This window comes from Canis aureus, chromosome 35, assembly GCF_053574225.1.
Source record: "Canis aureus isolate CA01 chromosome 35, VMU_Caureus_v.1.0, whole genome shotgun sequence".
Classification (NCBI taxonomy): domain Eukaryota; kingdom Metazoa; phylum Chordata; class Mammalia; order Carnivora; family Canidae; genus Canis; species Canis aureus.
Window position 1 is genome coordinate 25,320,704 of NC_135645.1, and position 24,829 is coordinate 25,345,532.

Sequence of the window (24,829 nt, forward strand, 5' to 3'; positions counted from 1 at the left end):
GTGTCCAAAAAAGTTTAAAGCTTCTACATAGTCTCAAGTGATTTCTTGAATATGAGATCCAGAAGAAAAGTGTTAAGCATTGGCAAAAAGCAGTTCAATGGCTTTCCAACTGTAATACATTTTCATTTTCCTAAATGTATGGCAAGCACCAAGGGAAGAATGTACTGTATATAAAACCAATTTCCCTGAGCTGTTCATTATTTATAAACAATTTAACATGAATTCACATGCTGATACTTATTTCCTTATGTATGTTTTATATTAATTGGTTTTCTTAAATTGTATTTGGATTAAGTCTTCATATTTTAGCATTCTGAAAAGTATTTAAATATTGCTGACAGCTAAAAAGTTCAGTGCTCTGTTCAAATCCTTTGACAAGTTCTTATGGTTTACTGATTAACAGCAATGCATGATTGATTTCTTCTTCCACCACAGGCAAAGTGTCATGTAAGTATCATCAGAAATATGGTACTTCTAGATATTGGGGGCTAACTATTCACTTTGAAGACTGCATGAAGACTGCAGGGATTTGGAGCTAAGTTAAACTGAATTCAGATGTTGAAGTTAGACCAAGGAATTTACTTCTGAACCTTATTAATTGTCTAGTTTTAGGAAGTTGATATGTCAATGATTACTATAAGATTTCTTATTGACGATAAAAATGCATAATGAAAAATCAGAAGTCACATTTAACACATTAAATGCTGATGAAAGAAATTGCATATTTTACTTTTGAGAGTCACCAATATTGCAATAGCTCATTATCTTATAGTTCTTGTCAAGGGCACAAAAGAATTTAACAAGCATTTTGACTGACTGGATGATGATGATGATTTGTATATAGGATATTTTTTGGTAAAGCACTCTTGGAAACAACACCTACTAATGAAGGAAAAGCAATATTATGTTAATAAAGCAGATTGTAAAGACTTAACACAAATTCTTATCCTGAAAAGTTATATTGCACAGGCTCATAGATCAAACTCGGAAGATGGTGAGAGGGCTTTGGCTCTGCTGGCCATTTATGCACAGGAGGATCACTTTAATAAGTTTAGTTGTAGGGTTGGCTTTACTAGAAGCATACCAACTCTTTCTATTATTCTAAATATTATGACATTCCTTCCTCACTCATAACATTGGAAGAGATTTTCTTGGGAAGAAATAAGTAATTGTCTTGGATCTTTAGAAACAATTGTGGATTATACTGAAGGCAGCTGCAGTAATGTCAAACTCTTGGACACTTGAGATGAGCTATTTTTTTTGTCAGATTCCATTTTCTTGAAGTGTCTGCTTAATCATAAATCCAGAAACTCTCTTGGCTCTTTGTTTCTTTGCCACCAGAGTGGCAGAGGTCTAGGCTAACCCAAAGATAGAGGTGTACAGAGGTCTAGGCTAACCCAAAAATAGATTCAGTAGTGGTGGGTATAGTGAATGCTTTGGTATGCAATCCAGATACTATCATTCTAGAACCACAGCACTCATTACCCCAGGTGACAGAAGTGCTCGCTACTAATAGCTCTTAGCGAAGTCTTTCTCTGGAAATTGCCCTTACCTAGAGGAAGCTAACTCATCTAGGTTTGTTCCCTTCCCTGGAGCAGCCTGGCATCGAAATACTAGTCATTGGAGAAGATACAAAGGTCCAACTTCATTGCCTCCATCCGAAACTACTTTAAAGGGCCATTCCCAGTTCCAGAACTTCCCAGAGGATGGCTAAGGCTTCTTCTGGAGGAATTTCAACTTGTCTATCTGTCCGACTACTTTTTTCCCTTCCTCAATGGGTGTTGTTCCCAAGAGCACTTTGCTAAAATATATCCTGCGTACAAATCTTCATTTCAGAATTTCACAGAAAATGTATCCTTTGATGGTTGATTATATCAGGAGTGGTTCCAGGAAGTAGACTGTAAAGTGAATTGGATCTCCCTCTGGCCAGTTGGTAATGACTCCATTATTGTTGGCAAGTAGAGTACTCATAGACCTCAACATGTTGTAGTGGTATATTGTTAAAACATTCACCAATAGTGAACTGAAATGGGATGCTAGTGAAAGGAAATGCCCCATTAGGAGAATATTTTAGTCATTTGAAAGGTTCCTGGGGATCGTAATTATAAATACTATGGGATCAGACAGCCTTTGCTCAGTCTATTGGTACATTTAAAAAAGACATCAAAATGCTGAGAGTCGTAAATAATTAGTTAAATGTGAGCTCTGAAAGCCAAAGGGCCTTCTTAGTAACACGCACACACACACACACACACACACACACAAAGACTCAATTCCTGCAGCTGGAAGGAAAGAAAAGAACTTTATAAGAGTGATAGAGGTCCAAAGAAAGTTGACTTTTTAACTGCGGCAAATCTGATATGCTGTGATCAGAAGCCTATTGAAAACACATGGAATCTTGGGTCTAGGGATGTGGCCATCTGGGTCAATTTGTTAAAGAATCTTGAATTTCTAGATCCTCTAGATCCCTCTGAGCCCACAAAAGTGGTCCAAGCATCCCTACTAAAGGCTATGGTTTCTCCCTTCTGCTTTGTAAGACAATATACATTCCTTTCAGGATCTATCTCCACCTCTTCTCCTGACCATCAGACAAATATCTAGGGTCAATTTACAGTATAACTCAGCCAGGGAAGGGCTAAGTTTGCTGAAGAAGAAGAAAAAAAATATTTACCAAAGACTCAGTAAGACCCAGTTAATATATAGTATTCCTGAGGTGCTGGATCGGGAGTATAAAACATAAAGTTGAATAAATAAGAGTTTATTTGCCACTCTTCCAGAATACAGGATTTAAATCTTTGACAATACTTTAGGAAAATATGGTGACATACTGCTAGGATGATCCATGGTAGCTTAGGAAAAAAAAGTGCCTTTTCTAAATGAAGTGGAAATTCTTGACCTACTGTGACTTACAGTTGAGATAGTGATCAATAGGCAGAGAGAAGTGAAAAGGGAGGGGATGCACTATGTATACCTAGAAAACCTACCAGCTGACAGTGGGAGATTTGTAAGAGAGCTATGGAGACATACTGTTTACCAAAGTAACAAGGATTGCATTGGTGAGAGAAATATCCATGTCATTGAGAAGCTCAATGATGTCTTTCCCTGCACCAAGGAATGATAGGAGATATGGTATTGCTGAACTGGAAACAGGAAAAATGGAGGCTGGGAACTTAATCATCAGAAACAAGCTGTGCATAGTTATTGTTGTGAGACTGGAGTGGCACCCCAGGGTCCGACCTTCAGAGCTACAAAATGATGAACAAGGCATAATATTACTAGGGGAAAGATAAATGAGCAACCAACAATGGTATGGCTTAATTTATGCAACCAAAAGAAATGCAAAATCTATGATTAGGAGGCTAATGGCACCAATGCTATATGAACAGTATGGCAATCCCTTGTCCAGTTTCCAGACCTGAGCCAAGTCTCAGGCCCTTAACCTACTGACTAAAGGAGATGCTTAGTCCACAGAAGGAAGGACTCTATGACTCCATGATGAATGGGATGGTAATAATTCCCTCAATCCTTCCCTCAAAAGAATATATCATCATTTACTCAGCTAACCATACACTGAGGAAAAAAGAATATCCAGACGTTTCAAGGACTCTTGAATATAGGGTCTGAATTGACATTGACACCCAGAAATCTGAAGCATCACCATGGACACCCTTTATTAGAATGGGGATTATAAGATAATAAATGAAGCAACAGCTCACATGGGGTGGCTCACATGGGTTTCCCTATCTCCAAACATATAATTGGCAAATGGTACAACTCCCACATTGGTTCCTTGGCCTCGGGAAATAAATGCTATAGTAAGGAAGGTTAGGTGGAAGTCATTGAACCTAGTCAAGATTGTAAATAAAAACAATACTGCATTCCAGAAGGAATGGCAGAGATTAAGACCTAACAGAGGCATAGATGGTTGTCCCTATCATTTAATTTCCCAGTCTTGCCTTCATGAAAATTTTAGATAGTTCATGTTGAGTTTGCACTACTGCAAACTTAATCATGCAGTAGTGCAAACTCAACAAAATTGCAGCCACAATTGCAACTACTATGCAGGTGTGCTAGAGAGCACATTAACATAGACTCAGATATATGGTTTGTAGCCATCGGTATAACAAATGTTTTGTTTTCCACCATTGTCCAAAAAGGGTATTAAAACCAGTTTGCATTCACATGAAATAGAAAATATGAAATATGTTTGGTCTTGATTCAAGCTATGTCAACTTTCCAACTCTCTCTTAAAATGTAATTCCAAGAGACCTCAAACATTTGGATGCTCTGCAGTATATCACATTAGTCTCCTATATTGATGACTCATGTTAATTGGAACAAATAATTAAGAAGTGGTGAATATGTTGAAGGCTTTTATAAGATGTGTATGTATGTGCTCCTTGATAAGATATGAGTTATTTAAAAAAAAACAACTTTTACTAAAGAGCTTGGGTGGGTCAGTTGGTTGAGCCTCTGACTCTTGATTTTGGCTTAAGTCATGATATCAGGGTTGTAGGAACAAGCCCTGCACTGGGCTCCACACTGAGCATGGAGCCTGCTTAAGATTCTCTCCCTCTCTCTCTCTTTCTTTGACCCTTCCACCCCTACTCACTGAAAAAATAAAATGTAAATATAAATAACTTTTACTTATTTCATATATTTTTTTGAAAATAATAATTATAATTTTATTGACTTGCCTGCCACATGTCAATTCTATGCTTATCACTATATGTGTATTACCACATTCAATCTTACAACAAACCTACTATTATTGTCATTTTACCAATGATGAAGCTGAAGCTCAAAGTAGTTACATACTTTGGTCAAGTTTATGCATTGGTAAGAAGATTCAGAACCAGAGTTCAGGTCTGTTTGACATTAGAACTCATGCTAACTTCTCTGTTGCTGCACTACTACGCAAATGGTTCCCCAAACCTGTTGTTCAGAGTTGATTCAATAATACTCTTTTCTGGTCTTTTTCACCTCTTTTTCTTTTTGCCTTGTCACTAAACAGGAAATAACTCATTATTTTAGCCAGATGGCATCCAAATCATACCTCTTTGAGAAAACAAAACACAAAACAAAACTGCCTTTAGTTTAAATGACATATAAATCATAATGTTTAAATCACCCTTTCAACATAGTGCCAGGAAAAAATACAGGGGAAATGGTTACTTTTTTTCAGAAATAGTCATAAATCCCTTAGTATGGACAGAATTTAAGCTTTCAAAAATGGAAAGGATGTATCAGGCTGTTAGATGTCTTCCTTCAGACTGCTGGTTGAAAGGGGACACCTCAAGAAAGGTGCACTTGAGGAGTCTTAGAGATTTTTCAAAAAGTCATAACACCAAATTGAATTGGGAACCTGGCCAAAGCAGTATTTCCCCTGGGCATTAACTTTTATTCTCCTATTTGTCATCATGAATATATATTTGTTCCATAAATGCATGTATAATGCATGCTTTCTAATAATGATGATTACTCCCAAATAACATTCTACTTTCTTAGAGCTATTTCCTCTGTATCTTTTGGACTCCTCTGTAGTCTGAACTACTATCCTTTTGGAGAACATAGAGTATATCTTTATAGCCTGGATTTTTATCAAAGAAGTCAATCAAAATAGTTATAGAATTACTAATTCAATTTAAGGCTTAAACACAAGACAATATCCTTTGTTGGCTGTTATCACTGTTGTAGTGACAGAAACCAGAAAAGGAGAGATGAGAATTAATGGTTAACTCTGCTTCTTAGAAATAAAAGTACAGGCAATATGCCAAAGAGGCTTCTATTTATCCTCTAAGAAGTAAATGGAAAACTATAAACGAAATAACTTTTGTTATTTGAGTTTTATAAAGGTTAGGCACTTAAATCTCACTTAAAGTGAATTTGCTTCTATGGGGACCAGAAGTTCACATTTCACAATGAACAAAAGGTTTGCTGAATTTTATATTGAAAACTAGAACTAAAAATTATAAAAAATATATTTATTAAACCTAGTACTATAATTAGGTTATTATATCAAACATCAACTCTGTTCTAAAATTAGGAAGAAATAAAGTATAAATCAAATTCTCTTTATTTGCGGGGAAATCAGACAAAATAATTTGTTATAATTTTATAACATCCTTCATTTTACATTTGACATTTTGTAGAACATAAAAGGTCATTTTTACAAAGAAATATGAAAACTTTATTAATTTTTCCCAATGATCTTTTATAATTTGTTATTCAAAACTATTCTCTTTTAAACTGTTTATTCTGACATCATCTTTGCCATTGTTTCCTTCTTCTAGCTCATTATTTTTCAATAGCTTTGCCTGTGATTCTCCAGCATCATTTTTTAATATTTATAAAATTGGATAATCATTGATAAACTGATAGAGTTTCATATAAAGGGAAAAGGATTATTGATGCAATTGCTAAACAGAGTTTTGAGGGGAAACTAATATTTAAATTAACATTTTTGTACTTGGACTTTTGCTTTCCTAAACAATAACATGTCTGCAGAGACTTAGTGAATGAGAATTCACAGAATAGAGGAGAGGTTTAAAGAAAAGGCTGTAGAATGAGATAACATATGTATCATTCTGTTTAGGTTGCCATAACAGAATACCACAGGCTGGGTAGCTTATACACAGAAATCTACTTTCTTATGGCCCTATAAGCTGTAAATCCAAGATCAAGATGCTCTCAGGGTTGGTTTCTGGTGAGACCTCTCTTCTTGGCTTGTAGATCAACCCTTCTCATTGTTTCCGCACATGGCATTTCCTCTCTGTAATGAGAGAGAGAGAAAGAGAGATCTAGTGTCTCTCCCTTAAGGATGCAAATTCTAACAGATTTGGACCTTCCATGATGATCTTATTGAAACTTAATTATATCTGTAATGCCCTCCCTCTCTCTAAATACAATCACATTAGGAATTAGTGCCTCAGTATATGGATTTTAAAAGACAAAATTCATCCCCTAGCAGCATGTGCTCAATTATAGCTCCATTGCTTTCTTCCTGTTTAACCTTGAATAGATTATAAGCACTACTTAGCCTTAATATGATAATCTATATAATGTGGAAAATGACTCAATTCATAGGATTTTGACATGGATCAAAGAAAAAGTGCATTTTAATGACTCAGCATAGTACCTGGCATAGAATAAGTGCACGATAAATATTGGTTGTTATTTTGGGTTCCTGCTGATATCCTGTGCTGATTTAATTTGAAAAATGAAAAGGGATTGTCTTCTTTCCTTCATGACACTAAGAAATGGTGAACCTGAAAGAGATCAGAGAAGATGGTGGAGAAGGAGGATCCTGAGATAGTTTTCTCTCACAGATGTACTAAAGCTACAATTATGCAACAAACTCTGAAAATGAGCTGGATATTGACAGAACACATCTTCCACTGCCAGTCCTAGAGAAAAGGCTACACAGAAAGGGGTATATAGAGGTGGAAATAAGGTCAGGAACCCAACCTCTGGTGCAACTAACCACAGGTGGGAGGGACATCACAAGCATAAAGGAACAAGGGGAACAGATTCCACATCAGGCACTCATGGCCTTGGAGACCTACATGGGAATACACATTCCTATAACATCTGGCTATGAAAATCAGTGGGGCTTAATTCCAGAGAAGCCAGAGTGCTTTTAAGAAACCAAACCAAGTCTTTGCCCTTAAAGGGCCAGTACACTAAATGACTCAACCTGACACACAGCACAGAAGCAGTAGTTGAAAAACTCCTGGGATATATGTGAAGAAAATTTCTTGACTATAATTTTAGAATGTTTGCCAGAAAGGCAGAGATCTGCAGGAAATTTCTCCAGGAACAAAAGTGCTAGTGGTACCATTTTTCTTGCTTTCCCGGTAGCCAGAGGCTTGCAGCAGTCAAGTGTAACACTCCATCTACCTTGCTCACACTATATGCCTTGCCCTAGTGTTTCCCTGCAGATCCACCCCATACAATCTGCCTACCTCTGCAGGTATCCCTCCAAATCAGCTCCTGCCTCACCATAGACTCTGCCCTTTGGTGCCCCAATAGCTGTCACAGCAGCTAATTGCAGACAGCCAGACTGAGGGCCAGTTATTCTTGCTATTGAGCCCTCAAAAGCTTCAACTGGGTCTCTCCAGAGTATGGGATCAAACCCTGCCATTGAACCCACAATAAGTGAAGTGGGTCATTGCAGCCACTTGGGTTGAGGTCCAGCCCCTCCTCCCCCAGCATGTTTACAGCAATTGCAACTCAGCCACAACAAGAGGGTACACGTAGTCCACATGAGGGAAACCCCTGGAGTGCCTGGTTCTGATGACTGAGTATATGGAGGACTTTTCTACACAAGGCCACTACTATCAGGACCAGAAGATGTAACTTACCTACCTAAAACATAGAAATAAATACAGAGGATTAAAGAAAATGAGGAGACAGAGGACTATGTCTCAAATGAAAAAATAAGATAAAAGCATAGAAAAAAATAAAGATAAGCAATATATCTGATAAAGAGTTCAAAGTAATGTTCATAAAGATACTCACCAGACTTGAGAGAAGAGCAGATCAACTTGGAATTCAACAAAGAGATAGACAACAAAAAATAATCAGAGCTGAAGAATACAATAACTGAAGACAAAAATACGAAAGAAGGAATCAACACAAGATTAGAAGTGGCAGAAAAATAGATGAGTGATCTGGAAGTCTGGATAATGAGAAGCAATGAACCTGAACAGCAAAAAGAAAAAAATAAAAAATAAATAAGAATAAATTCAGGGACCTCTGTGACACCATCAAGGATAATAACACATTATCCCAGAAGAAGAAAGAGAAAAGCAGAAAGCTCATTTGAAGAAATAATAATAGCTTCAAACTTCCATAATTTGAGGAAGAAAACAGACACTCAGGTCCAGAGTCAAAGAGAGCCCCAAACAAAATGAACACAAGTAGGTCCACACCAAGACACATAATTAAAATGGCAAAAAACAAAGATAAAATGAGAATCTTAAAAACCAACACTAGAAAAGAAAACGGTTACATACAAGGGGAAACCCCAGAAGGTAATCAGCTGGTTTTTCAACATAAACTTTTTAGGCCAGTAGAAAGTGACATGATACATTCAGTGTTAAAAAGAAAAGCCCTACAACCAAAAATACTCTATCTGACAAGATTATCATTCAAAATTGAAGGAGAGATAGAATATTCCAAACAAACAATTCACCACTAAAACAGGCTTACAGAAAATGTTAAAGAATGTTCTTTAATGGAAAGAAAAGATTAGAGCTAGAAGTAAATTTATGAAAGGAAAAGATTCACTGGTAAAGCAAATATATAGTAAAGGTAGTAGATTAATCACTTATAAAACCAGTGTGGAGGTTAAAAACACAAAAGTAGTAAAATCAATTATAGTTACAAAAGTTAGTCAAGAGATACACAAAAATGAAAAGGTGTAATATACGACATCATATACATAAAACATGTACATCTGCTTTTAAGTGTTTACAGATTTAAGTGACCATCAATTTGATATAAAATGACATACACATAAGATGCTATATGTAATCTCCATGGTAACTGCAAATCAAAAACCAATAATAGTTACACAAAAAGGAAAGAGAAAGGAATCAAAGCACAAAACAAAACAAGCTGTCGAACTACAAGGGAAGAGAATAAGAGACAAAGAAAGGACTAGAGAACTACAAAATAACCAGAAAACAACCCATCTATATGCTGTCTATAAGACAAGCTTCAGACTGAAGGACACATACAGACTAAATGTGAGAAGATGGAAAAAGAAATTCCATGCAAATGGAAGAAAAAAAACTGGGATAACAATACTTATATCAGACAAAATAGACATTAAAACAAAGTCTATAGAAATAGGGAGGGTCACTATCTAATTATCAAGGGATCAGTCTAACAAAAAGATATAACAATTGCAAATAACTATGTAACCCAAATAGGAGCACCTAAATACATAAAAGAAGTATTAACAGGGATAAATTGACAGTCATAACCTACTTACATGGATAGATCATCCAGACAGAAAATAGGAAAGTTGGATTTAAATTAAAAAAAGAAAATAAGAAAACAGTGGCTTTGAACAACTTATTAGTTCAGATGAACTTAACAATTGTATACAGAGCTTTCCATCCAAAACTAGCATAATACATATTCTTTTCAAGTGCATATGGAACATTCTCCAGGATAGACAAGTTAGGCCACAAAATAAATCTCAATAAATTTCAGGAAACTGAAATCATATAAGGCATTTTTTCCCCACTAAAAACAGTATAAAATTAGAAATCAAGTATAAGAAAAAACTGGAAAAATACAAACACTTAGAGCCCAAAGACTATTACTACGTAACCAATGGATCAACAAAGAAGTCAAAAATAAAATACATGGAGACAAATGAAAATGAAAACATAATAGTCCAAAATCTTCCAGATGCAGGCAAAGAAGTTCAAAAAGTAAAGTGTATAGCAATACAGACCTATATCAAGAAATAAGAAAAAGCTCAAAACCATCTAATTCCTAAAGGAACTAGAAAAAAAATGCAAAATTAGTAGAAGAAAGAAAATAATAAAGACCACGGTGGAAATAAATGAAAGAGAGAGAGAGAGAGAGATGAATAAAACCAGGAGTTGGCTCTTTGAAAAGATAAATAAAATTGATAAACCATTAGCCAGACTGATAAAGAAAAAAGAAAGAAACCCAAAGAAATCAGAAATGAAAGAGAAGTAACAACTGATACCACAGAAATAAAAAGGACTATATGAGAATACTATGAAAAATCACATGCCAACAAATTGAACAACCTAGAAGAAATGGGTAAATTCCTAGAAACACACAATCTTCCAAAACCAAATTAGGAGGAAATAGAAAATTTGAACAGACCTATTACTAGTAACAAAATTGAATCACTAATCAAAAAGCTCCCAACAAACAAAAGCTAATACCAGATGGCATCACAGGTGAGTTCTACTAAACATTTAAAGAAGAGTTAATACCTAGTCTTCTCAACCTATTCCAAAAAATAAAAGAGGAAAAAACTCTATCAAGTTTATTCTATAAGGGCAGCATTACCCTGGTACTAAACAGACTAAAACAAAAACAAACAAACAAAACAAAAACAAACAAAACAAAACAAAACAAAAAAAACCAAACCCCCCAAACAAACAAAAAACCCCAAACTATAGGCCAATATTCTAAGGAATAGATGCAAAAGTCCTCAACAAAATATTAGCAAACTAAATTCAACAATACATTAAAAGGATCATTCACATAATCAAGTGGTATTTAATCCAGGGATGCAAGAATTGTTGAATATTTGCAAATCAACCAATGTGATAAATCACTTTAACAAGAGGAAGAATAAAAACCACATGATCATCTCAAAAGATGCAGAAAAGGCATTTGCCAATATTCAGCATCCATTCAACAAAGTGGGTTTAGAGGGGAACATCCCTCAACATAGTAATAGCCATATATAAAAACCCCACAACTAACATAATCCTGGTGAAAAATTGAAGACTTTTCTCTAAGATAAGGAACAAGACAAGGTTGTTCACTATCACCACTTTTATAACAACATAGTACTGGAAACCCTAGCTGTAGCAATCAAATGAGAAAAAGAAATAAAAGGCATCTAAATTTGTAAGAAAGAAGTAAAATGGTCCCAATTTGCAGATGCCATGATGCCATTTATAGGAAAACCTAGAACACTCCAACCAAAAATCTTTTAGAATAAATGAATTCAGTAAAGTTGCAGGATATGAAATTAATACACAGAAATCTGTTGCATTTTTATGCACTAACAACAAAGTAGCAGAGAGAGAAATTAGGACACAATCCCCTTTATAATTACATCAAACAATGAAATACCTAGGAGTAAATGTAACCACGGAGGTAAAAGATCTATACTCTGAAAAATATAGGGCATAGATGAAGTAGACTAAAGATGATACAGACAAATAGATATGCCATGCTCATCAACTGGAAGAATTAAAGTTATTAAAAGGTCCACAGTACCCAAAGCAATCTATAGGTTTAATATAATCATCAAAATACTAATAGTGTCTTTCACACACCTAGAACAAATAATCCTAAAATTTGTATGGAACCAAAAAGACCCCCAATAGCCAAAGCAATGAAGAAAGAACAAATTTGGAGGTATCACAATCCCAGATTTCGAGATATACTACAGAGATGTAGTAATGAAAACAGAGTGGTACTGACACAAAAACAAACATATAAATCAATGGAACAGAGAGCCCAGAAATAAGCCCAAGTATATATGGTCAATTTATTTACAACAAAGGGGGTACACTGAAGAAAAGATGCTCTCCTCAATAAATAGTATTGGGAAAACTGAACAGCTACATACAAAAGGATGAAACTGGATTGCTCTCCTACACAGTGCACAGAATAAACTCAAAATGGATTAAAGACATAAATATGAGACTTGAAATCATAAAATACCTAAAAGAAAGCATGGGTAGTAATCTCTTGGACATTGGCCTTAGCAACATATTTATGGAGATGTCTCCTAAGACAAGGGAAACAAAATAAAAAATAGACTATCAGGACTACACCAAGATAGAAGGCTTCTACACAGCCAAGGGAACCATCAGCAAAACAAAGGCAACCCATTACTGAACGGGAGAAGATATTTGCAAATTATAAAAGTGATAAAGTGTTAATATCCAAAATATATAAAGAATTTATACAACTTAACACCAAAAAAATAAATAATTGAGTTAAAGAATGGACAGAAGACCCAAATATACATTTTTCCAAAGAAGACACACAAATTGCCAATAGATACATGAAAAAAATGGTCAATATCACTAATCATTAGGGAAATGAAGATCAAAATTACAATGAAATATCACCTCACAGTAGTCAGATTGGCTGGAATCCAAAAGATAAGAAATAATGAGTGTTGGTGAGGATGTGGAGAAAAGGGAATCCGCATGCACTGTTGATAGGAATGTAAGTTGATACAACCACTGTGGAGAACAGTATGGAAATTCCTCAAAAAATCAAAAATAAAAATACCACATGATCCAGTAATTCCACTACTAAGTCTTTTACCCAAATAAAATAAAAACATAACTCTGAAAAGATATATGCACCCTATGTTTTTTAGAAGGATTGTTTACAATAGCCAAGGTATAGAAGCAACCCAAGTGTCCATCCATAGATGGCTTTAGATAGATGTCTTTATTTACTAGATAAAGATGTGGTGTGTGTGTGTGTGTGTGTGTGTGTGTGTGTGTATACACACAATGGAGTATTACCACAGCCAGAAAGAAAGAATGAGATCTTGCCACTTTAACGTGGATGGACCTAGAGGGTATTGTGCTAAGCAAAATAAGTCAGACAGAAAGACAAATACCATGTGATTTCACTTATGTGTGGAATATAAACAATAACAACAACAACAACAACAACAAAACCCTAACAGAAACAGACTCCTAAATACAGAGAACAATGCAAGTACAAGGTACTTGCCAGAGGGAAAGAGGATGGGGGTACAGATGAAATAGGTGTAGGAAATTAAGAGGTGCAACCTTCCAGTTATAAAATAAGTCAAGGAGATCAAAAATACAGCACGGAGAATGCAGTGACTAATATTGTGATGACAGTGTGGTGACCAATGGCAACTCTACTTATCACAGTGAGCGCTGAGTAATGTGTATAATGCTTGAGTCCCTGTGTTGTACACCCGAAACTAATATAACATTGTATGTCTACTACAATTAAAAAAAAAAAGAAGAAGAAATGGAAAAGGTAGGGTTCGTAGAGAGCAGATAGAGTGGGAAGAAATAACTACTAAGAGAAGAGAAAAGCAGGCTGAGTCCCTGAGATTTTCAACAGTAGTACGAAAAACATCTTTGTCCAACAGGGAGCCTTGATGCTTCGTTACCCAAAGATCTATAGTTTCCCCATCTGTCTGTCCCAACAGACTCAAAACTCAAGGAGAAAAACGACCAAGTTTTATGCACTTACGGATTCCTGACACTACTTGATGTGGATTATGTTTTACCTGTAGTCAATTGTCAATATGTCTTTATAGAATTTCTATGATACTTAATTATTTCACTATACTTATTTATGATGAGTGTAGCTCTTTGCCTAACCTGTCTTTTAGGGGTCTAGCTGCCTTAGATGATTGATTGGATTATCCAGATCATTCTGAGATATCCCAATTTCCTGGGGTCCCAGAGCTAAAACAACTGTGTTAGTCTAACTCAGAGATGATCATGATGATCCTTAAATTACTTAAGAGGAATGTTGAGATAAGTTTAATATTTTATTATGGCTAGAAAACAAAAGTCACTAAATAAATACCCAACTTCTCTTTGAAATCATTTTCTCTTTAGCCTAAGGCTTTAAATTTTTTCATAATTATTGAAATTGCTGTGTTTTTATTATTTTTTTAAAGATTTTATTTATTCATGAGAGACACAGAGAGAGAGGCAGAGACATAGGCAGAAGCAGAGGGAGAAGCAGGCTCCATGCAGGGAGCCCAATGCAGGACTCGATCCTGGGTCTCCAGGACTGGGCTGAAGGCAGGCGCTTAACTGCTGAGCCACCCGGGCTGCTACTGTGCTTTTAAAAATATTTTATTTATCTATTTATTTGAGAAAGAGAGGGAGTGAGCATGAGTGAATGAAGGGGTAGAGGAAGAGAGAAAGGCAGACTCCCCACCGAGCAGGGAGCCTGACCTAAGTTTCTGTCCCAGGACCCTGAGATCATGACCTGAGCCGAAGGCAGACGCTTAACTGACTGAGCCATCTAGATGCCCTGAAATTGGTGTGTCTTAGTGGGATTACTCTCTCATTTGTTCATTTTGCTCATCACTGCTATTCTGTGGTTTCTAGATCCAAAAAAAAAAAAAATCGTTTCAAGTTATTCCACCAGGTTGCTCTCTTAGTTTTCCTCTTCTTTTTTTCTCTTCCAAAACTATAGAAACTAAAGATGAAAGAGACAGATTGCTCACCAAGTCCCTCTTCTTCCAGGGTTGAATAGTCCTCTTTAATAGAGCAATTTTTCCACTTAGCCAAAAACGATTCAAGTGGTGGGGTTTCCACCACGTCCTGTGAATGACTATTCCACAAACTGACGGATCCCATTACGTGGTCATTTTCCTGCTCATGCTCTGCCTACATTTTTCTTTGCTCAATTTAATCCTGTTTCTGTTAGTTATACCCCTTTGGAGAACTTAAAGAAATTCCTCTCCCCTTCTTGGTCCATAGTTCCCTCAAATATTTGCAGATGGTTATTATTTCTCCTTAGTCATTATTTGGCCCAACCATTTGAATTAGGTCTTTCATCTTTTCCTGTTATCCAGTGCCTCTGGCTATTTCAATTTTTAGGTATTTGTGTTCAAAACTTGTCATTTAAAAAATGTTCTAAATCTTTGGGGATGGGAAGATCCAAATCTCCACATGAGACTTTTCTCTCAGAAACTTCAAGGTGATATACACACACCATGCAGGACACAGATAATTCAGGGCCTCTTATACCTGTAGCTTAAGTTGTAACATTCAGCAATGTTGCTTCTTCTTGGTTCAAATGCTCCTAGTTCAAGTCCCATCTCTTTCAGGAAACCTCATTCATGACACTTGACACCATTAGAAAGAGGACGAACCCTGCACTGTCTGAGGGAAATGGATTCTTCTGTTTCAGAATATTTAGAAACATCCTCAAAGAGGCACCAGTCTCCTAAAAGAGTGTTCCAATTTTTCAAAACATAAAATTTTAATTAAAAAAATTTTTTCCTTCTAAAATTCTTTGCAAGCCTAACTTATTCCCCAATAGACCTGCAGATCTCCAGGTTCATTTGCGGCAGGGGTCCTTCCTAGCTAGTGCTAGAAATACCATTTTGAACATGATGTTTTAAGAAATGGATTATTTCTTTAGAACTGACATAGAGCTGTTACATAGAGCTGGTGTAAAATATATAAATATTTTCAAGCCAACTGGTGTATATATGCATATATGTTTTTTCAAGCTGGATGGTGTATGTATTTATATGTACATAAATCAAGCTGACTCTTGATTTCGGCTCAGGTCATGATCTCAGGGTCATAAAATTGAGCCCTGCATCAGGCTCTGCACTGGGTGTGGAGCCTGCCTCAGCTTCTCACTCTCCCTCTCCCTCTGTTCTCCCCCCCACCTCCTCTCTCTCCCTTTCTCATATCCAATGCATTTTTCCTTTGGTCAATGACTACTGCCATGAAATGTAATTTCTGTTTCTTTTTCGTTTATTTTTGTTGCTATTCCTTATATTTTACAGTGCCAATTGAAGCTATGAGGGTGAGTCGTTAACATTTGCTTTGTTCTTTAACCTTAGGAATGATGAAAACATAAGGTAGATTCATTAACTTGAAATATCTTCAGTATAGACCTGTTAGGACCATAGATGAAAGCCAAATAATAGTGTAGAAATACACGGGGTTTGGAGCCAGATGGCCATTTATCTCTGCCTCGCTATAAAATCTAAAGCAGGTAATTTCTCGTTGTTTTTTTTTCTCAAAATTTTTTTTCTCCCTCTGACTTGAAAAATATGACTAGTGATTTGCTAGTGACTGCTTTCTTATTTTCAATAACTTATTTGTAATAGTTATTCCTATAGAGTATATCAAAACAATAATGTTATGATCCTCACTCACTGCATTTGTTTGGCTAATCCTGCCCATCATCCTCATAGAAACCGGACCTATAGGATGGTTATATTTCCAAATAAATCTTAAAAACCTATCTTCCAACTCCTGAGTTTGCTTGACGTTAGTATTTTTTCCTGACAAAATGTCAGTTTTATGGCATAATTCTTGCTTGTTACATATTATAATTTTCAATTAAAACAATTTATTCAGATTTTACTATGATTATTATCATTTATGGCTTGCAATTGTTTTCTATAAACACTTGCTCTATCCAGAGAGTTAACACATAATTTTCTCGGTTAGAGTGCTTTCTCAGGTAATTGCTTCAGTGATTGAATACATGGAGACAAAGAGCATGTAATTTTTGAATCCTTATGAGATAGGAGAATGAGGGATATCTTAGAGAAGGATAAGGATCCTTATAATAGTAATTTTCACATTAGTAACCTATGGCTCTCTCTTTTTTTATTTTCCATTGTTGTAGAGGGAAAATCTGATGTGGGATGGGTAGTGTCCCCAAAGTGCATGATCCAGGAGCAAGTAAGGTGGAAGCTTCAATGTCTTTTATGACCTACATGAAGAATGAATGATGCTGGCTAGCACAATACTTTACTTTTTTTGTTTAATTGAGAGTTTTCTGAGATAATTATAAATTTAAATTCAATGACGATACAGAAAGATCAGTAAATTTCCTTCCTTCCTTCCTCCCTCCCTCCCTCCCTCCCTCCCTCCCTTCCCTCCCTCCCTCCCTCCCTCCCTCCCTCCCCTCCCCTCCCCTCCCCTCCCCTTCCTTCCTTCCTTCCTTCCTTCCTTCCTTCCTTCCTTCCTTCCATCCATCCATCCTTCCTTTCCTCTTTTGTTTGAAGAACTTCTTTAGCTAATCTTTAAGAGTAGGTTTCCTAGGGAGAAGTTATTTTTATTTTTTTTTCACTTGAGAATGTTTTTATTTCCCTTTAATTCCTGAACAATAATTTCCACAGATACAGAATTTGCAATTAATGCTTACTTTCTTGTAGCATTAGGAAAATACTGTGTCACATTATAATGTCCTCTGTGATTTTCAATGAAAAATTCTTTGATTCTTATATAGATATATGTAGTTTCTGTCTGGTTGCTTGCAAGACTTTTTTTTTTTACCATTAATTTTCAAAAGTTCATGATATGTCTTAGTGTAGGGTTTATACGGTTTTGGAGGTTTGCTCAGCTTGGATCCATAAGTCTGTCTTCCACCAAATTTGGAAAATTTTCAGACGTTATTTCTTTTTTCTTTTTAAGGATTTATTTATTTATTTGAGAGAGAGAGCATGGGGAGAGGGGCAGAGGGAGAGAATCTACAAGCAATTCCCTACTGAGCACAGAGCCTGACACAGGGCTTGATCTCACCACCCCGAGATCATTACCCGAGCTGAAACCAAGAGTCAGACACTCACTCAATTGACTGAACCATCCAGTGCCCCCAGACATTATTTATTCAAATACTCTTCCATTCCCACTTTTTTCCTTCTTCTTTTGGAATACCAAATGATATGCGTGTTGATTTTTGTTATCTTCCAGATCTCTGAGATTCTGAGATAAAGATTCTGAGATTAAAATTTTTTTGGTCTATTTTCTTTCTGTTGTTTAGTTTAGGTGAACAACCAGCCAATCTGCTATTTTGTCTTCATTCACTGATCCTATCCTCAGTCATCTCCCCTCTACTACTGAACACATTCACTGAGTTTTTATTTCTGTTACTGTATTTTCTGCTTCACAATTTTCACTTGATTTTTTAAAATTATTTCTATTTCTTAGCTAATGTTTGAAATTATTGGTTCATTTGTTTCAAGAGAATTTGTAGTTGATTGCTGGAGCATTTTTATGAAATTTCTTTATAATCTTTGTCAGATAATTCCAATATTGAATTCCTCTTTGTTTTGGTGTCAGTTGATTGTCTTTTTTCATTCAAGTTGTGGTTTTCTTGACATGGTGAGTGATTTTCTTTTATATTCTTAACATTTTTGTCTGTTGTTAGGGGACACTGGACCTTATTTCAATCTTTTATTTTTCCAAGTAGTACCCTGTTGAGATTTATCACATGAGGTTTGGCCTACTTTGTGGGCTATGGCTCCAATGGTAGTCTTATTTTTAGAGACTTTGTGGTTTTAGTTTAGTCTACTTGGTTTACCTGGTGATGCTGGGGCACCGGTTGTTCCTACTAGTGTTGCCTAAGGGCAGAGAAGGAATGTCCTAAGGTGAGCTACTGAACGTCTCTCAGTAAGGAAGGACTGATGCCTCTGGATTGTCTGATATCTCTGGGCAGGGATAGGAGAGTCTCACGTGTCTGGGGCAACGAGTTTTCCAGACTTGGCTGAGTCTCTTTTACCAGTTTCACTTCATATCTTCTGTGGAAGGAGAGACTCAGGCTCTTAAAGAAGAAAGAACACTTCTGGGGGCTACTTATTTTAGGTTGGGTTCCTAGTGCTTACCTAAGGAGTCTGGCCCACTGATGCTGTCAGGGAGACTTCTGTTCAATCTATGGGAGGGAAGAACCTGCCTCAGCTGTCTTCCTTTGCTAGGTTAGGTATCTGGAAATATGACCTGGGTAATCTTCCTCTCTATGCAAGACTTCCTGGCATTGTGCAGTTCCACCAGTCCTGGGCCCCCAAGCTAGCTCATCTTCTTCCTATCTTTTAGAGTTCTCTTTCCTTTGTGCCTTATACCATTTCCAAGCTTTACAGTTGTATTTTCAGGAAGAGGGGGAAATGGCTCTACCTCATTTATATGTGTAACTTTTAAATCCTCACTCTAGGTAAATTTTCTTCTATTCATTTGTCCTTCATTTGTTCATTGAGCACCTACTATGGGTTTAGCACCATTAAAAATACTGGCAATGATAAAGAAGTACAAGATTTCTGCCTGCATTGAGTTTACATTCTAATATTTCTATGATTATCACTTTTACCACATCTATTTTTTCTTCTTCATATCTCTGTGTTTTCACAAGAGATTCTCTTATTTCCTTTCTTAGTACTTTGTGATGTGTATTTTAAATTATAAAACCTAATTTTCAGTGGTAGCTCACTTATTTTCAATTTCTCTAATTTTTAAGTTTGTTTTTGTTCCAAAAACTCTTCACAAGGATGTGCTGTAATTTATGTTCTTAATATGATTAAGATTTTGATTACAGTTTTCTTCTGTTTCTGCCATTAGTTATACTTTCACTCTTTCTTGATGCCATCATCTTTTCAGAAGTGATCAGAGTGCCTTAAATAGCCCCATTACCTGTTTTTATCAACAGATAGGAGTGGATAGTGAATGATGCCATAAGGAGTTTTTCTCCAGGTAATTGGTGATGATAAGTTTGGCAAACTGAAACTTATCTGTTAAGGAATTTCAGAAGAGCCCTTTTTCTATTTAGGTGAAAGTAGGAATGGCTTGCAGTTTCTTTCTGGGGCAGTGATATTGAGGAAATAGCTTGCTTTTCCCAGAGCTGCATGTAGCAAGCCATATTTTCCCCCATACCTTTAGATTTATTTTAATGGCTAGCCATAACCTGTGTGATTCCCATCCCACAATACATAGAATTGGTGGGGTTTTCGTTTTTGCTTTAAGTAAGCTTAATGCCCAATGTGGGGCTTGAACTTAACCCTGGGTCAAGAGTCACATGCTCTACCAAATGAGCCAGCCAGGCACTCCTTGGTGTTTTGTTTTTGCAGAGAACCTCTTTCTAAGACACTGGATTCTCAGTTACACTCCATACATGTACCTCATTCATGAGGATATAAGGACTAAGATATGTCTGCATTCTCCTCAGCCATGGCCGTCTTGGTGGTTATATCTTTCAACAGGGAATTGTTGGGAGAGGTTCCATTTAATTAATTGCCCTACCAGTTGATGGAAAGAGAGAGGAAAGAACTAGAGCATCTGTAGGTGATGGCTGAATTCACATTGGAGTGTACAGAGAGTTACCAGAAGGAAAAAAATGAATATTATAATAAGCATGAGGAAATGGAGTGTGACTGCTTATACAGACAAGGCTTAGAGCATTTATGTTTAGAATATGTAAGGAAGAGAGACTTGATAAATAACTTACAAGCATGGGGGTTACTGACATCAAAAGAGGCAGGAAAAGATATATAAGGCTTTACCTTGAACTGTGATTAGAAATTCCTCTCACTCTGGAGTTTTCTTGAGAGACAGTGATATGTATTTAATCTTTAAAAAATATGTTTAAATGTTGTATTAAAGTTTCTTTGAATATAACATCTAGTCAAGATAAGACCACCTATGTAGATTAGAAAAGAGGCCATAAACAAAAGGGTAAAAATCATAGATTTTGAAGACAGAAAGTACTTGTTTAAAAACCTGGCTTGATCAGTTATTTGCTGGGTAAATAGGAGCATATTTATCCTTTCTAGGCCAGTTTTCTTATCTGTTAAATGAGGATAATACTACTTATCTAAGGACAGTATAGGATTTATCTTAAGATAAATTCTGAAGTCTTATTTATACTTTGAAATGATTTTCATATTATGGCCACTGCTTACAACCTCTTCTTATTCTCACATATCAAGTCAAGGAAACCAGGACTCATTTTAGTTCCTTAAATATACTACAATCTTTCTTTTGGTTTGTGAGGCTGTTTCCATTACTTACAAATTACTTCTCTGTTTCCATTACTTACAAATTACTTCTCTTGACTCTTGTCTCCTGCACAACTCTCTTCATCCTTCAGGTCTCAACTTAAACACAGTTATCTCTATCTTCAGGTCCCTTAGCTTAATTCTATTTCTATTCTCCCAGAGGGCCCCGTTTCTTTATTATAACATTCAAAACATTTTATGATTATATGCTTGCTTTTTGTTTTGGTTCTGTCTTCCTTTACTGGTTAGGAATTAAATCTTGACATTATAGCTTCAACATTTAGGAAAGTATCATCACATAGTAAGTATTTCATAAATATTTATTAAATGTATAAATGAATGAGCAAGTTAAAAAAAGTAAGTGTCCAGTGAATAGTATCATTATAGGATATGCTCAACTATATAATTTACATGAGTATATTAGTGTAAAGATGGCCATAAAAAAAAGAAAATTCTAGAGTTCCTTTAATTTCCATATATCCTTTGTTGCAGACTCCCACAAAGTAAAATAAAAAGCACAGTATTTTTTTTCATTTAACACAGATAATAACCCACATATTGTGTAGGAAGTGAGCAGCTCTTTTGCTAAAATTTATTCCACGTGTCATATCAACAGTAAGTCACACATCAATATTTTCTAATAGACTTAAAAGAAAACCTAGCAGTTACTTCTAAACACCATGAAATTGATAATGTGGAGAGAAAAGCACTACTTGTCATACTTGAAATCCCAGGAGTCAATCAGATTTGTTGTTACCATATAATTTTTCCTTCGCAATCCTTCCTGTCTACAGCGCCCACACATATGAAAGAAAATAATTCTCTTTTGTAAGAGTGCACAAAATAACCATAGAAAATTCTGCTGTTTCCCACAAACCAGAACTAAGGTAGCTAAGTCACATTTATCAGACTACTGGGTAAGTTGCCAGGAGTCAAAGTACTTTCCAACTACTTAGCTCAAAGGGCAAGTTCAAGAGCCCACCAGATCCTCTTGAGATGTAGGAAAAATAATAAATGAAGACAATTCCTGTCAAGGTTACTTTTGTTCCAGCTCATCACTCTCACTGCTGAATTAGAAAAGAGATTGAACAGCTCCTTAGAAATCTAGTGTGAAGAACATTATTCCTTCAGGACCATTAATCTTTGAATAATGTTCTGGCCGTAAAGATAGATCTGGACATGCCAGAAAAATTAAAATTAAGAGAATATTGCTTAAATAAAAAGAACAAGGGCCTGGATATATTGTGAATTGAAAATTACCTTATGCAAGCAAGGTACTTAATCTTTCTTGCAGACAGGAGAACTGGAAAAAGCTTCTAAATTGGGTGATAAGAACCCATGAACTACATATTCCATGTAACCAGGCTCTGACATCCAGATGATTCAAAGGCTCATTTCAGTAAGTCTATTTAAATCTCAGACTCACAAGTATCTTTTGTAATTATTATTTGCTTTCTGTCTTTTCCATTGTCTTGTAAGTTTCTGTGAGGTCATGGGACTGTCCATTTGCTGCTGTAACCTTGCAGCCTTTTCAGGCCCATGCCTAATGAAACTCTAGTGTCCCCATTTTGTCTTTGGCAGGCCTACCAGAAGTCCAAGCACTAGTGCTCATCTCACTCTCTCATTTAGAAATTATTTTTGCAGTTCACAGTGATTACAGAAGAAAGCTTTAAGTCTTCCCATTTAAGCCCTGACTATTCCTCCAAATGGAGGACATGCAATGTCCTTTAGAGAAGACACAAACCACATCTTTGTACTGTTTCCAATGTCTTATAGTGAAGAGATCACAACCAGGCTCTTTTAAAAACTGAATTTGATTTATGAAATCAAAGGATTTCTTTGGATTCCCCTTTAGATTTTAATGTTAATAGAGATGAATATTACTTTAACATGTTCTTCACACAAGGACTATATGCAATGGAGAAGAAATACTTAAATTATACAGAAAAAAATAAAATATATTACACAGAAAAATATGAATAGATTTTTAAAATTAATATTGAGTGAAGAATATTGAAAATGTGATATTCAAGATATCATACATTTGCATGAGCACACACACATACACAGAGTCAGTCTGAATAGCTATTCTAAGAATACAAAAAGGGGTACCTGGGTGGCTCAGTCAGTTAAGCATCTGCCTTGGGCTCAGGTCATGATCCTGAAGTCCCCAGACCAAGCCTTGAATGGGACTCCTTGCTCAGTCCTCCCTGCTCAGTAGAGAATCTGCTTCTCTGTCGGCCCCTCACCTTGCTTTGCTTGTGCTCTCTCTCACTCTTTCTCTCTCAAATAAATCTTTAAAAAAAAAAAGAATACAAGTAAACAAGGAATAAACAAAAAAAAAATGTTAGGATGGGAGCCCATGGAAAAGCAAGAGTAGTAGAAGTGGGAAGTTGTGATAAATGGGAATTTTTAAAAAAATAAGTGAAAATTGAAATGGTTCTTGCTAGAACCAATGGAAATGATATACTATGAAGAAATAGAATGAACTCAACCTGAATTCCTCTCTCCATCTGAACAATCCATGTACACACACACACACACACACACACCATTTAATCCATGTGTGCAGGAATTCTGATAATTTCTCAAGACTCATAGCCTCCTAAAGACAAATGTAATAGTTAGAAGCTTTTGTGGAAACCATAGGCATCTAAAGGGAGTGGGTGAAAAAGGTAGCTCAAGAAAAGCTCATAAATAAAAGTTGCTTAAAATCCATTTTCTAAGCTAAACTAACTGGCTTAGTCACTTCCTCTCTCTCTTAAAATCCATAGGTTTTTCTTTTCTCATCTACAAAAATGAGCATATTTATACTTACTGCATGGGTAAGTATTAATGAGATAACATTTATAAAGACTTTAAATAGGGTTTGGAACATAATGGGCATTTGAATAATATGAATTTTATCTCTTTCTTTTCTTTCCATCCCTCCTTCATCCTTTTTTTTTCTTTTTTCTTTTCCTATTTAAAATGAAAACCTGCCCTATGATTTTTTTTCAAATTGGGATACTAATGACCAACTTTTGAATACTCTCATATTGTCACTGTGCTTTATATAGAGTATTTCATAAATGAGACATAATATCCTGAGAATCCTGCAATTCGATAGTAATATTATCTTTCTCTAGTTGACAATACTGAGGCTCAGAAAGGTAATGAACTTAGCCAAGGTTTAAACAGATATTATCTAGAAGAATTCAACAATACTTTCTTATCCTTACAGAGAAGCCAAAGTGTCTGAGCATGTAATTCTTTTGAGTTATAATCCTCAAATTTCAGCTACTCTGTGTGTGACCAAAACAGTGGTATTCAATGAATACAGTGCAACTTTGATTTTTTTTTTCCTGTTTTTGAGTGGGCCAAAAGTGGCCACAAGCTGAAAAAGTCATGGAATGAGAGAGAAAGGGAAGAAAGAAACTCATCTTTGTATAATCGTGTAAAATGCAGACTCAATTGTGAGAAATGTATGAGGCAGCTTTGAATATATTTGTACTCCTTTCATGGGTTTAGACTATATAATCCTTAAGAATAATTTATCCTTGGGAGCCATGC

General features: G+C 35.8%; 1 long non-coding RNA gene across 7 annotated transcripts in view; it reads left to right on the forward strand.

Annotated features, from left to right (window-relative positions):
* LOC144305386 (uncharacterized) overlaps positions 1 to 24,829 on the forward strand; it is a 289,595-nt gene that overhangs the window by 173,790 nt on the left and 90,976 nt on the right. The window contains exon 1 of one of the 7 annotated variants that reach the window (XR_013372413.1): positions 22,554 to 22,676. The exons of the other annotated variants lie outside the window; for them this stretch is intronic. This is a non-coding gene — a long non-coding RNA (uncharacterized LOC144305386). Of the gene's footprint in view, positions 1 to 22,553; positions 22,677 to 24,829 lie in introns of those variants that run through there. 7 annotated transcript variants of the gene reach the window in all.